Raw genomic sequence first — 15,058 nt, 5'->3', positions numbered from 1 at the left:
CTGATCAATTTTGTTTTCACTTCACAGAAAAGTTTTGATTGTGAATTATGTGCAAGTGCTTCACTTTAAAACTTTGAGTTATTTTGCTGAGTGTTAAATCTCACAGGCTGAAACCCTTAACGAAAGGGTTTTCTTTTAAAAGTGGGCCAAGCATTGTCAACGTACTTGAAAGCTTCACAAAGCTGTTTGTGAATTTTTTTCAATGGCAGTCTATTACAGATCAAGAAAATGAAAATTCATTGTGTTATCTCAGAGTCATGAACACAGGATGGTCCTTCTTAATTTTGGTTATTAAATAAGTTTTCTTAATATTGCATCAAAGAGGATGAAAGTGAATCATGTTTTTACTGATAAACCTCACTGACTGGAAAAGATTAATGGAGCCAAATGGTAAACACACCCTCATGAATGATTTTGAATCATTTTTCTTCTTTTTGTTTTTATCTATAACTATGTAAATAGATCATATAGCCATAGAAGTGGTGAGATGCCTAATAAGGGGGATTATTGCTTGCTGTCAGCCTAATTAACTACACATCTTGCCTCATTAATATGCAGCCTCCTACCTTACTACTTGTTACAAAGGAACGAGGCATTGAGAATTCTCAGCGTGGAACAGAGCGATTACTCGGCAACACCATCTTGCTACATGCTTCTTCACATTTCCATTTTGGATATCAGTTACCAATGTCCCGGACAGGCCTGGTTACTTTCATTCGAGCCTTGCTGCAAGGACACTATGTGGATAGACACCCAGTTCATGGACTAGACTAGGGAGCAGCTCAGGGATGCTTTAGTTATTTTCTTCGTTCTCACTCACTTTGCACTTACCTGGATATTCAAGCATTCCATGCCTTTCTGTGCTTTGTCACCTCATTCAGAGTTTAAAGACTCTGAGTAAAGCTGTACCACCTTACTATTTAGCATTGTCACAAATCCACACAGCTTGTTGTGGCTATCAGCTGTGATCAGTCAAGGGGGTCGTCAAAGTGCTGCATGGCACACTTGTGCATCAATCTCACACCCACAAGCTTCAACATCTCCCCAACCCCGACCTCATCTCAAGACCAGCCCCTCTCGACCCCCCTTCCTTGACCTGTCCATCTTCTCTCCACCTATTTGCCCCTCTATCCACCTTCCATCATCACCCACCCTTCCCTATTTATTTCAGAGCCCCCTTCCACTCCCCCATTTCTGATGAAGGGTCCAAACCCGAAACGTCAGCTTTCCTGCTCCTCTGATGCTGCCTGGCCTGTTGTGTTCATCCAGCCCCACACTGCTTTAACTCACCCTCACTATATACCTGCTGCGTGTTTGACAAACATACTGCATGTCTTCAAACAAAGGAAAGGTTGCCATGGTTTTACCAGGCTATTGGGTTGCTTTCTCATTAAAGACAGACACCAGGTGATGGTTTAACCTGAGGGCCATGACACCTAAGGCAAGAATAGAGGTTGAGGAGGAGAATCCTTCATAGTAGCCTCAGTTGGTGCAGGATTTGAATGCACACTGCTGGCTCACTTAGTATTTCAGACTAGCCATCCAGTCAACTGAGCTAATGAACACTCACCGCAAGCTAAAAAAAATCTCAAAGTCTTAGGGGCTTAGTCTTTCAAGGGAGCCTTGGCAGTCTGGGGATCCCAGCACAATAAGTCAAAGGCAGCCTTCAAAATCAGTCTACAGCTTGGGTCACAATCAGCTGCCTGTTTGGGGTGGTCACAGGCATGGGCTCTGCACCTGGACAGTCTAGAGACTGGATCAGAGCCAACCCAGTGAATCAGTGCAGCTAATCAGGGAGTTGCTGGGACACAGATGGGGAGCTGTACCCATATCTGTCAAGGGTCTGCTCAGTTGTTCAATGTGGTTGGCCATGGTTAGTCCAGGGATTCTGCCCACGAATCGTCAAGGAAAGAGGGGATTATTGGAAAGCCTGGCACTGTGGGGTGGAGTATGAGGAACTTACAGGTGTGGAGTGGAGGCTAAATGCTGGCATGCAGTGAAGATTACAGTTGCGAAAGGGGGCATAAACAACTTGGGTGAGAATTTGGGAGGTTTTGGGTAGCAAGTTTGTTGATGACGCCAACACTACTGATAGTGAGAAAGGATATCTAAGCTTGGAAAAGGATGTTGATCAAATGGGCCAATGGGCTGAGGAGTGGCAGGTGGAGATTGGTGGAGAGGAAGGGGATATAGATATTTGGGAGTTCACCGCTGCGTCAAGCTGGAAGTTAGAACTCACAGACTGAGGAGTAACAATTTATCTTTCCATTGTCCAGCCAATCATAAGTGTGCAATAAAACCCAGATGGATGCATCCACATTTGGATGGGTGCTGCCATCTGTGGGGGGCAGAAAGGGTGGTCTGCAACTTAAAGCTTCGTGGGAGATCTTCAAAGGACAGCATCAGGAGACCCTCTCAGTGAAGGTTAAACACATAGCTGAGCTCAGTATTCCTTTTAAACCTAGTGTGTGCAGTACAACTCCTTGCCCCAAGCTCTCCTGAGAATTTCATGCAGGATAATGACTAAACCCCATGAAGGCCTGTGCTGTAACAGCACTGTCTGTGCAGCCAGAGAGACGGGGTCTGGTTGCTGATGTTGCAGTCTCCAGCAATTCACGCCTGCCCTGGTGTCCAGGCAACTGACTCCACAACTTGCACTTTACAGAATTGTCTATGGATAAGAATCAATGGTTTCTAAGGAAGGGTCACCAGATCTGAAACTTTAACTCTGTTTTCTCCTTCACAGGTGCTGCCAGACTTTGCTTTTGTGCTCCTGAGATGCTGCTTGGCCTGCTATGTTCATTCAGCTTCACACTTTGTTATCTTTGCTTTCGTTCCTGATTTACAGCATCCGCAGTTCTTTTGGTTTTTATTTGATAAGAATTGAAGGGTTTCGTACCTCACAGTTTGCGTTTGTGTTTGGTACAAACAGGGGACAGTCAGAACTGAACATATATATTTACAAACTTGAGCGTGTGTTGATAATGAAGTGTTACACATGCCACCATTGTTACGGTGAAAGGCCTTCTTCCTTCTCTCACTCCTACTACATCTCAGTGCAATCCCTGGGTGCACAGCTGGGCTGGGCTGGAGAGAGGGAGCCTGCTCTGCACTATCGGTCTTGCAGCTTTGCTCAGGTGATCTTGAAGGCACTTGCGAGTAGAGGGGCCAGACATGCTGAGTATGTACTTACCGGAGGCAAGTGCACCCTTGGCTTGTGTTGTCACAAGCCTGATCGTGAAAGGCAAGGTGGAGTTAGAAATTCCAGCGACCTCTGGGTTACCCTAAGAGGAGATGTCTTTATGCAATGGGCTTGCATGAGGTTCCTCCTGTAGCTGGAAGCCTACTGGCACCATGAGTAAAGGACTCCTGGAGTGAAGACAAGGAGTGGCATCCCCCTGTCGCCTTGCTGCTGGCTGGTGGAGAGACCAATGGTTACGGTGATGGCTTATAGATCCAACCATTGATCTTGCAGCCCCTGAGGTTGCTGGGCCTGGCTCTCCATGACAGCTGCCAACCTGTTCATGTTCATGAGCGAGGCAGCAGGGTCCTGACTGCATTTGCTGCACTCCTGCAGCCATTATTCTATGATAACCACTGCCCTCCACAATCCTGCCTACTGCTCCTGGGTCTGCATCTAAATTTGTATGAAGTCCCGGATTGCCAACACCACTGGCCCCCCTTTCCTACTGATAGGCTGAACAGGTGCCCAGTCTCCGACAGGGCTCTGAGTGCCAGGGACCTGGGCATTCCTATCTGGTCCACCCGTGGAGATGTAGCAGTGAGGTGCTCACTAGCTCAAAATACTCATCAAGGTGCCAGTGCCTGAACTGGTGGGGGCCTCAAGATGCAGCCTTGCCGATGTTTCCTCAGAGGGATTTCTCCTCTCTTCCTCAGAGCTTTTGGAGAAGAAGGCTAGCAGGGTTGCCTGGATCATAACCAATGTGTTTGTGGCACTGGTGTCTCCAAAATATAAAAGATAGAAAGCATCATGACCAAGGGTTAAAGCAGATTAAAAATACATTGACCAGGGGGTTAATTTGACAATTGCTGTACAATGAACAATTCTTGCATTGCCAGGAAATGTGTGGCTCAACATTTTCACATTCTCTGTCCATGAGGCAGAGTGTCAATTTTCCCTTGTCCGCCATAGCACGCTCCTAGCTGTGTGCTGCTGTGTGGGGCAACTCCAGAACATCAATGATAGCTTGGGCATTTCACATTATTTTAAAGGTAGTGCTATCACCAGTAAAGCTGGTATGTTGATGGATTTCCAGCCAGTGATGAATTCTTCTGACTACAGTGAGTGGGAGAATTGTGCTAACATCTAAGGATATGACCAGGTACCCTGGTTAATAAGGGAGTTTGAGGTGATTGCATGAGAAAACTTGAGGCCTTGCGAACAGAACCCCTCTATGAAATGCAGAAAAATGAACACAACCAAAATATGGTAAGTAAAAACTGAAAGAACTGCGGATGCTGTAAATCATGAACAAAAACAAAGTTGCTGGAAAAGCTCAGCAGGTCTGGCAGCAACTATGAAGGAGAAAACAGAATTAGTGTTTCAGGTCCAGTGACCCTTCCTCAGTACTCTGCCAGACCTGCAAAATATGGTAAGATTCAGTCCATGGCATAGAAGGAGGGCTATTTGGCCCACCAATACATTGCTGGCCCTCCAGTGAGCTGTCCATTTTATTCCAATGTGGCTGAAATGTTATCTCCTTCAATTGTCCATCCTTTCAAAATCATCATTAAAGGGAGGTGGAATGGCATGACATCTTTGCAATTCTCTCAGCTGAATAAAATGTGATGAAAGTCAGAGAACTCCAGAAGTGAAAAAAAGACACTGATGACAATGGACTCGACTGTGGGCTGAAATTTTTGTTGTTTAGCTCCTGCACTGTGGAGCTTCTTTAAATTGCAAATATCATCTCAGAACTGGTAAACTGCTTTATAACTTTAACTGGGCTTCGGTACTGTGTTTTCTTTGGAACCTCTGGTGTGAAGGTGTTTCATTCACTGCTCAATCATGCATTCTTAACAGTTTGGATTTCAGTCTTGTATATAGAAGAAATACATTTCAGATCTATGAAATTCAAGCTGGCAATGAAGGCGAAATCACAGTAAAATAAATGCTTTAATTCAAATTCCAAATTTCCCTAAACACTGATACTCAGTGAATAGTCGCAATTATTAAATTCAGCTTTGAGTAGCCCCGAAAAATGTTTAGAGTACTAGTCTTAATGCTTTAGTAACATGAAAGTATGTTAGAAACACGTTGCAGTCAGCTTGATGAATATTTATCATCATTTTTTTCCAGAAAAGCAATTAAGGATTTGTGGCAAGACAGGAGAGCACTGCATTTAAAAAGCGATAGTAGAGTGAGACAGCTTGGGGGCGAGGCAGCTCAAGAGATTTTCAATTGCAAAGGGAAAAAAAATGGTTAGAAGGTCGTGCCCTAAGCAACACTCACTGTTCTTTCAGATTTGCAGTATGTTTATCAGACCAGAATCAATGGATGGAATAAGTACATATTGTTACAATGGACACAGAGACCTCGCGCAGTCAGAATTCCCAGTGATTTTTGGTAGTGGTAGGGACCCTTCCAAAGTGGCAGGTTATCAGTTGAAGGTCTGCAGATGAACGAATTGAGAGCTCTCTGAACTGCACCAAAGACAGTGACTCAGCTACAGAGGAAGGAGCCTGGAAAAGCAGCCACACTAGAAGTTGGTGATGCATTGCAAAGCTGGGTGGTGACCGACATTGCGTGAGCTGTGGAATCTTGTCTTCCAGACACGGTGGGGAGGGCGTAGTCATGGGGGGCTAGACACTGAAGCGAGGCAGGACGAGACAGGGGCACATGCCTCCCTGCGAAGGGGAGGCTGCAAAACAGAGATAGAGCAATTTTCAATGATGAATAAAAAGGGCAAGGAGCAAAGGACCCTTTCTACATTGGCACACAAAGCTGACAGTGTGAGCAGACCTTGTAGCGGGATCAATGTTTAGGTATGAGGGCAATTACAGGAGTGTGCATCTTTGAAGGTCAGTGGGACATAGTTACGGATCGGGTTTTGTTGGTTAGTTGGACAGTTGTTACAGTATTGCTGGTAGCAGGGGAGGCCATTCTTGGACATGGAGCTGCCTGAGCTGGAAGCAACGAGGAGCAACACCTTGATGCTGAGTTGATGTACCAGGAACAGGCAGGAGTGGGATGGGGGATGAAACTATTGCATTCATTATCAGGTATACCACTCAGCTTCGCAGATATGTCAAAGTGAAAAAGGCTGCACCAGACAAGGTAGCTGGTTACTAGTTTGTTTGCCATCTTGAAGGAGGATCTCAGGCATTATTGGTCACCTTTCCACACTGTGAAAGCGAGAGTGGCACTGCTTCTGGGTCATTTCAAGTGGCAGCAGTGTGTGGTCCTTTGCATGTGAATGCCTATCACCACATCACGGACACCCATGCATAAAAGAATATTCATGGGATTGTGGAATCGGCCTTGATTGCTGTGGGAGGTTATTGGCTGTGCTTGGGTGGTATCAAGGCCCGGGTGGAATGGACAGTGGCATTTATCAACCAAAAGGGATTCCATTCTCTCAACATCAACTGCTGTGGGGCCATCCCAGATGTTTCCTACAGCTTTGAGTAAGGTTTTCCATGATGCCTTCACCTTGAAGCGATCACAGATGCTGCACATAGAGCTGTAAGGGGACAAGAGATATCTGTTGAAGTCATAACAACTGAAATCTATGTGCAACCTGACAATACAAGTGGAGCAACAAGTGGTGAAGTACAGTGACCCTGCAGTGCAAGGTCTACCAGTGCTCCATCTGAGCTCTCCAACCATTGTTCGGGATGGCAGAGTGGCTTGTGCTTCATAAATACACACCACTTACTCCTAAACCCAGAGACTTTTGTTTCAAAACTCATCTCGGTCACAAGAGTCCTAGAAGCACACAATGCAGAAATGGCTCCTTTTAATCTCAAAGTCTCGAAGACAAGTCCCCACTGTCCATGTAATGTCCATGACAACAAAGTGTGGAGCTGGATGAACACAGCAGGCCCAGCAGCAGCTCAGGAGCACAAAAGCTGACGTTTCAGGCCTAGACCCTTCATCAGAGAGGGGTATGGGGAGAGGGAACTGGAATAAATAGGGAGAGAGGGGGAGGCGGACCGAAGATGGAGAGAGAACAAGATAGGTGGAGAGGAGAGTATAGGTGAGGAGGTAGGGAGGGGATAGGCCAGTAGGGAAGACGGACAGGTCGAGGAGGCGGGATGGGGTGGTAGGTAGGAATTTGAGGTGCGGCTTGAAGTGGGAGGAAGGGATGGGTGAGAGGAAGAATAGGTTAGGGAAGCGGAGACAGGCTGGACTGGTTTTGGGATGCAGTGGGGGGAGGGGACGAGCTGGGCTGGTTTGGGGATGCAGTGGCGGGAGGGGACGAGCTGGGCTGGTTTTGGGATGTAGTGGGGGGAGGGGACGAGCTGGGCTGGTTTGGGGATGCAGTGGGGGGAGGGGACGAGCTGGGCTGGTTTTGGGATGCAGTGGGGGGAGGGGACGAGCTGGGCTGGTTTGGGGATGCAGTGGGGGGAGGGGACGAGCTGGGCTGGTTTTGGGATGCAGTGGGGGGAGGGGACGAGCTGGGCTGGTTTTGGGATGCAGTGGGGGGAGGGGAGATTTTGTCCAAGACCTTTGTTTTACATACTAATCTCTTCATTCTTACCTTAATGCATTCAACGCATTGGAGCCATAGAATTCTGGGTTCAGTTATCACTCCACTTCATTACATTGAGTCATTGTCACTGATTTGTACCAAAATATAAATTCCCAAACATGCCACAAAGTGAAACTGCAACATGTTAGCTTATCCTTCGGGCTGCCCCGTTCAGGCTTTGCTCCTGTAGCTGAGTGTTTGTTTTCATTCATTCAGGGGCATCACTAGCTAGGCCAGCATTTTATTGCTCCTTCCTAATTGCCCAGAGGGAAGTTGAGAGTCAACTACAATGCTGTGAGTCCGGAGTCACATGTAGGCTGGACCAGGAAAAGATGGCAGGTTGCCTTCTCTGAAGGACATTAGTGAACCAGAGGGTTTTTCCAACAATTGACAATGGATTCATAGTCACCATCAGATTCTTATTTCCAAATTATTGTTGAATTCAAATTCCACCAACTGTCCTGGTAGGATTTGAACCTAGATCCCTAGGACATTACCTGGCAATATAGTCTATTGTAGTCTAGTAATAATGTCATGAGGTTATCACCTAGGCAGGCTGCTTATGTCAGTGTACCTGTAATAGAGATATCTGTAATGTCTAGTCTCAACATCAGTGCCAGAGTCAATGCAGGGACAGCCTCAGCGATAGATCCTTGCTATATAAATGATGTGCCAGTCAGACTATCCCAGAGGCAGCTAAATATGATGGCAACTTGTGTGAGGTAGCCTGCTCAACACCACTATTAGCTTCATGACCTGCGTGCTGTTCAGAGAGAAAATCACCAGTGCGGGTACAATTGGCAATCCCTCGAGCCATCTTAGTTCCATCAATGCCACTGCCCAGTCCAAGCTACAGAATGCAGGATATATTCTGCACATGGCAGTGTGACACTACTGCATGCACACAGCCAGAATCCACGTAAGGCTCCCAATGAGGCAGACCATTCTTTCAATGGATGAGCTCATGCACTCATAAACCTGAAACAGTGTAGCATAGCTCCATAGACTCAGCCCACTATTCCATACACTCTCAGTGGATTGCAACATTTGAGCACACCGCAACCACTGTTGCTCAAGGAGGACCCACTTTGTTTCCGATTTCTCAGGCTTTGCATCTCTGCCCCACTGACCCTAGCTGTGTCTGTCCTGTAACCTCCAACATGGAATGGCTACAGCTATCCCCGCCTTCCCTACCTTCTTCTGTTCATACATGATGGGTTGATCATGTTGCCCCTCATTCTCAATTTACGTGAGACCCACCAGGAAGGGGGGTGTACCTGTAGTGGTAGAGGATATGGTGGTTGGTGCATCTTCTTCCCCTAAAGTTGACGCCAAAAGCACAGTGAGCTGAGGCGGTCCCTCTACAATTGGCCATGTAGGAAGTTAATAAACTTCATTCAGAAAGTTCCACTGTGAAGGCAGAGCTGCAGCAGGCCCTTAGATCTTACATATTGTCATGGTTCAAACTGAAGAAGGAGGTGGAGATGGAAAGATCATCTCACGATGCCTTCAACAGGCTTCCATCACTGACTTTCTGGTGAACTGTGACCACTTTGGCAATGACAGGGACCTCCTCTTTCACTATGTAAGAAGAGTCATTCCACCACCAATATAATTCACAAGAACCAATGGGTCTCTTGTGGCACAGTGATAGTGTCCCAACCTCTGAGCCATATAGCCTGGGTTCAAGCCTCACCTGTTCCAGAGGTATACCTTAACACCTCTCAACAGGCTGATGAGGGAAGTGAAAAATAAGCTACAAAGAATCATTAGCTGTTGGCCACCCTTTAACACAGAGCCACTATGAAAAGTTACCGAATTTAATAATGAATATGACACTGAGCTAATAATTAGCCATCTCCTTGATGTGATCAGACATTTTGGTGATATAAGGGGTAAGGACCCAGAAATGGGTCCAGTGGTAGGGTCTCAGCACTGAAAGGAAAATCCAGTCTAATGGGACAGCCAGGGTTTACCTTCCAAATGAACAGCAAATGAATGTCCTCTCTGCATTCTTGACTACCATACTGGTTCACTGTTCGTCAAATGATCTCATGTTTGATGCTCCAGAATAATAAAAAAAGTCTGCTAATAGTGTCAATTAATTTTGTTACTGATAAAACTGCATTGAGGCTGGTATCCCATCACCTAGTCACCCTTTATTTACTTGTGCACAGTATACTGGCTGCAGCCAGCCAGCTTGGAGTAAGTCCCTGAACTGAGGAGATTCTACCTTCTCTGCTAATATTGGTCAGCCAGGGCTTCCTGTTTGGCCCAGATTAACAACCCCAATCAAGGATCAATGTGATCCACTTGGTTCCAATCACTACACCCCTTTCCCCCCTTCAAGTCTGACAATGCAGGCCTGGTCTTTCTCTTTTAGCTTGGTCTGTAATGCTTTCTCCCCAGGTCTGGTTCTTTCTGATTCGGCTTATTGTCGCATGTACCAAAGTACAGTGAACAGCTTCACTTGCAAGCAGTACAGGAAGGTCATAGTTATCAAGGGCACACAGATCATAAGGTAAAAATATAAATTTGGACAGAGTGAGACATACAGGTTATGCTGCAGAGGGTATATTTGAGGCAGGAACAACATTAACAAGAACAGGATTATTTGAAGGCAGAAAGCCCATTCAGCAGTCTAATAATGGCAGGGAAGAAGCTGTTCTTGAACCTGTTGGTGCATGTGTTCAAGTTTCTGTACCTTGTTCCTAATGGAAAATATTGCAGGAGAGTATTACCGGTGTGGGCGGGCTCTTTGATAATGTTGGCAGCCTTTACACAACAGTGAGAAATATAAACAGAGCCCATGATGGGAGGTTGGCTTCTGTGATGGTCTGGGTAGTGCACACTATCTTGTGTAGTTTCTTATTGCCCTGGGCAGAGCAGTTGTCATGTCAGGCCATTATGTATCTGAACAGTACGCTTTCTCAGGCGCATCTGTAAAAGTTGGTGAGGGGTCATAACGGACATTCTGAACTTCTTAATTCACTTGAGAAGGAAGAGGTGCTGCTGTACCTTCATGGCTGTTGCATTTGCATGGGAAGTCAGGACAGATTGTCGGTTATGTCACTCCTAGGGACTTGACACCTTCCATCCTCTCACTTCCACTCCATTGATGTAGATGGGGGTGTGTGCTCCTCCTTTCTTTCTAAATTCAATTATCAGTTCTCTAGTTTTGTCAACGTTGAGAAAGAGAGTTTTATCATTGAACCATGTCACCAAGCCCTCTATCTCCTTCCCATATTCTGACCCATCCTACAATGTTAGTGTCGTCAGCAAACTTGTAGATGGCGTTCACTCAAACTCAGACTCGGACATGGGTGGCAGGTACTGGACCGTAGCCTGTCTTTTGCGTCTGCAGCATCTCAGGAGAGTTGTCGTGGCTGATGGACATTGATATAGATAAGTGTGAGGTGCTGCATTTTGGAAAGGCAAATCAGGGCAGGACTTAAACACTTAATGGTAAGGTCCTGGGGAGTGTTGCTGAACAAAGAGACCTTGGAGTGCGGGTTCATAGTTCCTTTAAAATGGTGTCGCAGGTAGACAGGGTAGTGAGAAGGCATTTGACACGGTTGCCTTTATTGGTCTATGCACTGAGTATCGGAGTTGGAAGGTCATGTTGCAGCTGTACCGGAAATTGTTTAGACCACTTTTGGAATACTGTATGCAAAGCTAGTGTCTCTGCTACAGAAGGGTGTTGTGAAATTAGAAAGGGTTCAGAAAAGATTTACGGGGGTGTTGCTAGGGTTGGAGAGTTTAAATTATAGGGAAAGGCTGAATAGGCTGGGGCTATTTTCTCTGGAGCATTGGAGGTTGTCAAGTGAACTTGCTGAGGTTTATAAAATCATGAGGAGCATGGAAAGGGTGAATAGGTAAAGTTTTATCCCTGGGATGGGCGAGTCCAAAACTAGAGGGCATGGCTTTAAGGTGAGAGGGGAGAGATTTAAAAGGGATCTAAGAGGCAACTTTTCCATGCAGAAGGTCATATGTATATGGAATGAGCTGCCAGAGGTGGTGGTGGAGGTTGGTACAATTACAATATTTAAAAGGCATTTGTTGGAAAATATGATTAGGAAGGGTTTACAGGGTTATGCGGCAAATGCTGGCAAATGGGGCTAGGCTTATCTACGATATCTCATTGGCATGGATGAGTTGGACCAAAGGGTTTATTTCTGTGCTGTACATCTCTATGACTTTATAACTTATGAATAGCTATTGCCATATAAACTTACTTTCTCCTCTAAACATGTTCTTTGTGCATCTTTTATGGTTTCTTTTGTTGATGCTAATAAAGCAATAAAGTTTTATCTTCTGTACGTCAATTCAGCATACCATCTGGCCCAGCGCAGACAGCTGGAATTTAATAGACATACCAGTCATGTGAAATGCAGCTACTTCCAATATTTCATAATTTGTCACACTCTGCTATAACATTACAGTGTGATTCTCTATCTTCGTGTTTCTCAGCAGAGAAACCCACTCAATCAAATCTGATAGAGGTCTACCTTCTGCCTGAGTTTTTTTACAACATTTCTAGTGGGTTCAGTTCCCAATTAGCAGTTTAGAGTTAGGAAATGATTTTTTTTCAGTCTTGTTTTACCAAACTATTCATACACCCAAGCTATCGCACCCAACCGTGAGGTATTACTGAAATAAAATCAGCTCTGGTGGGTGGAATCTGTCAAATATATACCTGACATCAGGCTTCCAAACCAACAGCTCATGTGGAACTCAGTCCTGGCAGGATTCTCCAAGAGAGTGATGGGGAAGTATCGAAGATGTCCTCAAAACAACCCTTAAGAAGTCAAAAATGTCCTCCAAATCATGAGGGATGCTGGCTTGTGTATGACCATAGTGCAAAGACATCAAATATATCATAAGACTTTGACAGAACACGTAAACTGCAGTTGAGGCATTGGACAGAGCAGACAAGCCTCCAAACAGCCAATTTCCCCAACTTTTTCGAGCACGATGAGACTCACAGGCACAAAGGCGGCAGATCACACATGGATTTACAGGCCTTTCATACCCTATTGAACTGCAGTGGAAGCAATTCACCCTCAAGGGCAAGGAGCTGTCCAAGTTCAGCTCTCGACTTCATAATGACTATTCTACTTCCCTGTAACCAAATGTGAATGGTCAGTTGATGAAATTGAAGAAACAAATTGATTTTTTACAAAACAAAATTGAGAAGAATTTTCGTACAAAATGCTGGGCGAAAGTTTAAAATAAAGAAGCTGCTAGTCAGTGGAATCTAAAGAACAATTCAAAAATAAAATATTGCAGATACTAGAAATCTGAAATTTTTTTAAAAAGCTGGAAACAGAGTAGGATCTGTAGAAAAAGAGAAACAGAGTTAATGCAGCCTGATGTTCAAATTGCACTGATGAAGGTTATTGATCTGATAACACAATCCCAACGGTGGTCCTCACAGTGAGAAGGAAGTGGTTGTGGTTCTCATTAGAAATCTGACAGGACCTGAGTAAGAAGGAAACTGATATGATTCAACTTGAGATTCATAATCACAGCTGAGCACAATTGAGCCCACATGTCTCTGATGAATCACGACACCTGTGCAAGTAATGTTCTCAAGTTGTCAGTCCTGCACCAATCTGCTCCTATAATGGGGATGTAGGAACTCCCACGTTTGGTATTTCCTGCACAGGCCGGCCCTATTCATATGGTTCACACCTTGTAAAGGGAATGTAGCTCTGCTCCTTATGAGTCCATGGTTACCGCTTTGCTTTCTGGTCCTGCTGAAAAAAATTCTAGAGTTCAAGCAAAATCCCTTCACAGTTGAATGGTTGTATTTACACTGTTTCTCAGACTAGGTAAGACAGCTGTGTTGGCTCTTTATATATTTATATGACTGGGAGAGTGTTACTCTTATTTTAATAGGAGAGAGTTTAGTTCCCTGCCATCTGCTGTGTCATGAATGAATGCGGTTGCACTTTCTGTGTGCAGTATGAGACGAGAAACGCTGCCACACAATGTACCTCAGACTTCACTTACACGTGTCATAAGAAAACTGCTAACTTACACCGTAAGACCATAAGGCCATAAGACGTAGAGCAGAAATTAGGCCTTTTGGCCCATCAGTTCCGCTCTGCCATTCAATCATGGCTGATAAGTTCCTCAACCCCATTCTCCTGCTTTCTCTCTGTAACCCCTGATCCCTTTAATAATCAAGAACGTATCTATCTCAGTATTAAATATACTCGATGATCTGGCCTTCACGGCCTTCTGTGGCAATGAATGCCATAGATTCTCTGGCTGAAGAAGTTTCTCCTTATCTCTAATCTAAAAGATCTTCCCTTTACTCTAAGGCTGTGTCCTCGGGTCCTCAACTCTCCGACCAATGGAAGCATCTTTCCAACATCCACTCTGTCCAGGCCATTCAGTGTTCTGAAAGTTTCAATTAGATCCCCCCCTCATCCTCCTAAACTCCAATGAGTATCATCCAAGAGTCCTCAAATGTTCCTCGTATGTTAAACATCCTGGTCCTGGGGCCACTCTTGTGAAGCTCCTCTGAACCCACTCCAAGGCCAGTACATCCTTCTCAAGATATGGGCCCCAAAATCGCACACAATGAGTGTAAGTTTTCCAACTTTGTAATATTGCTATCAACTTCTCCAATCCTCCCCTACCTGCACTCACCTCTACTGGCTCCATCCCCACCTCTTTGACCGGTCTATCTCCTCTCCACCTATCTTCTCCTCTATCCATCTTCTTGCCGCCTCCCCCCCTCTCTCCCTATTTATTTCTGAACCCCCTTCCCCTCCTCCATTTCTGAAGAAGGGCCTAGGCCCAAAACATCAGCCTTCCTGCTCCTCAGATGCTGCTTGGCCTGCTGTGTTCATCCAGCTCTACGCCTTGTTATCTCCATCAATATTCACCTGGTTTATGGTCCTTCTAAAGCGGTCAGCTAAAGAAAACTTTCAGAGTTCATAGAAAATCTGGCAACTTTTATCTTTAATATCCTTTCAGTTCTGTGTTGTAATAGAACATTTATAAATTTTGGTTATCATGCTACACCTGCAAACTTGTTTTTCTCAAACTAAGTGCTCTCAAGCAAGATTAATGAGACAGCAATTATCGGCCTTCCTGAAGTGAACATTTGTTAATTTTTAGTTGTAATCTAACTTGTTACTTTGTTTAATAATCAGCGTTTGGTTTTCAAAAGAAGAAATGGCTGCATGTTTAATATGTTATTTGGTATTTCATTATGCCCCAAACTTGTTACATTTTCAACCAAATAAATGTGATCAGTTGCCCTTATTGTAATCCTGTCCTGTGTCATAAGACATGAGAGTGTGGGCTCCCTGAAGGTTAGGATTAGC

This window comes from Stegostoma tigrinum, chromosome 3 (assembly GCF_030684315.1).
Source record: "Stegostoma tigrinum isolate sSteTig4 chromosome 3, sSteTig4.hap1, whole genome shotgun sequence".
Classification (NCBI taxonomy): Eukaryota; Metazoa; Chordata; class Chondrichthyes; order Orectolobiformes; family Stegostomatidae; genus Stegostoma; species Stegostoma tigrinum.
This window is presented reverse-complemented; position numbering follows the sequence as displayed.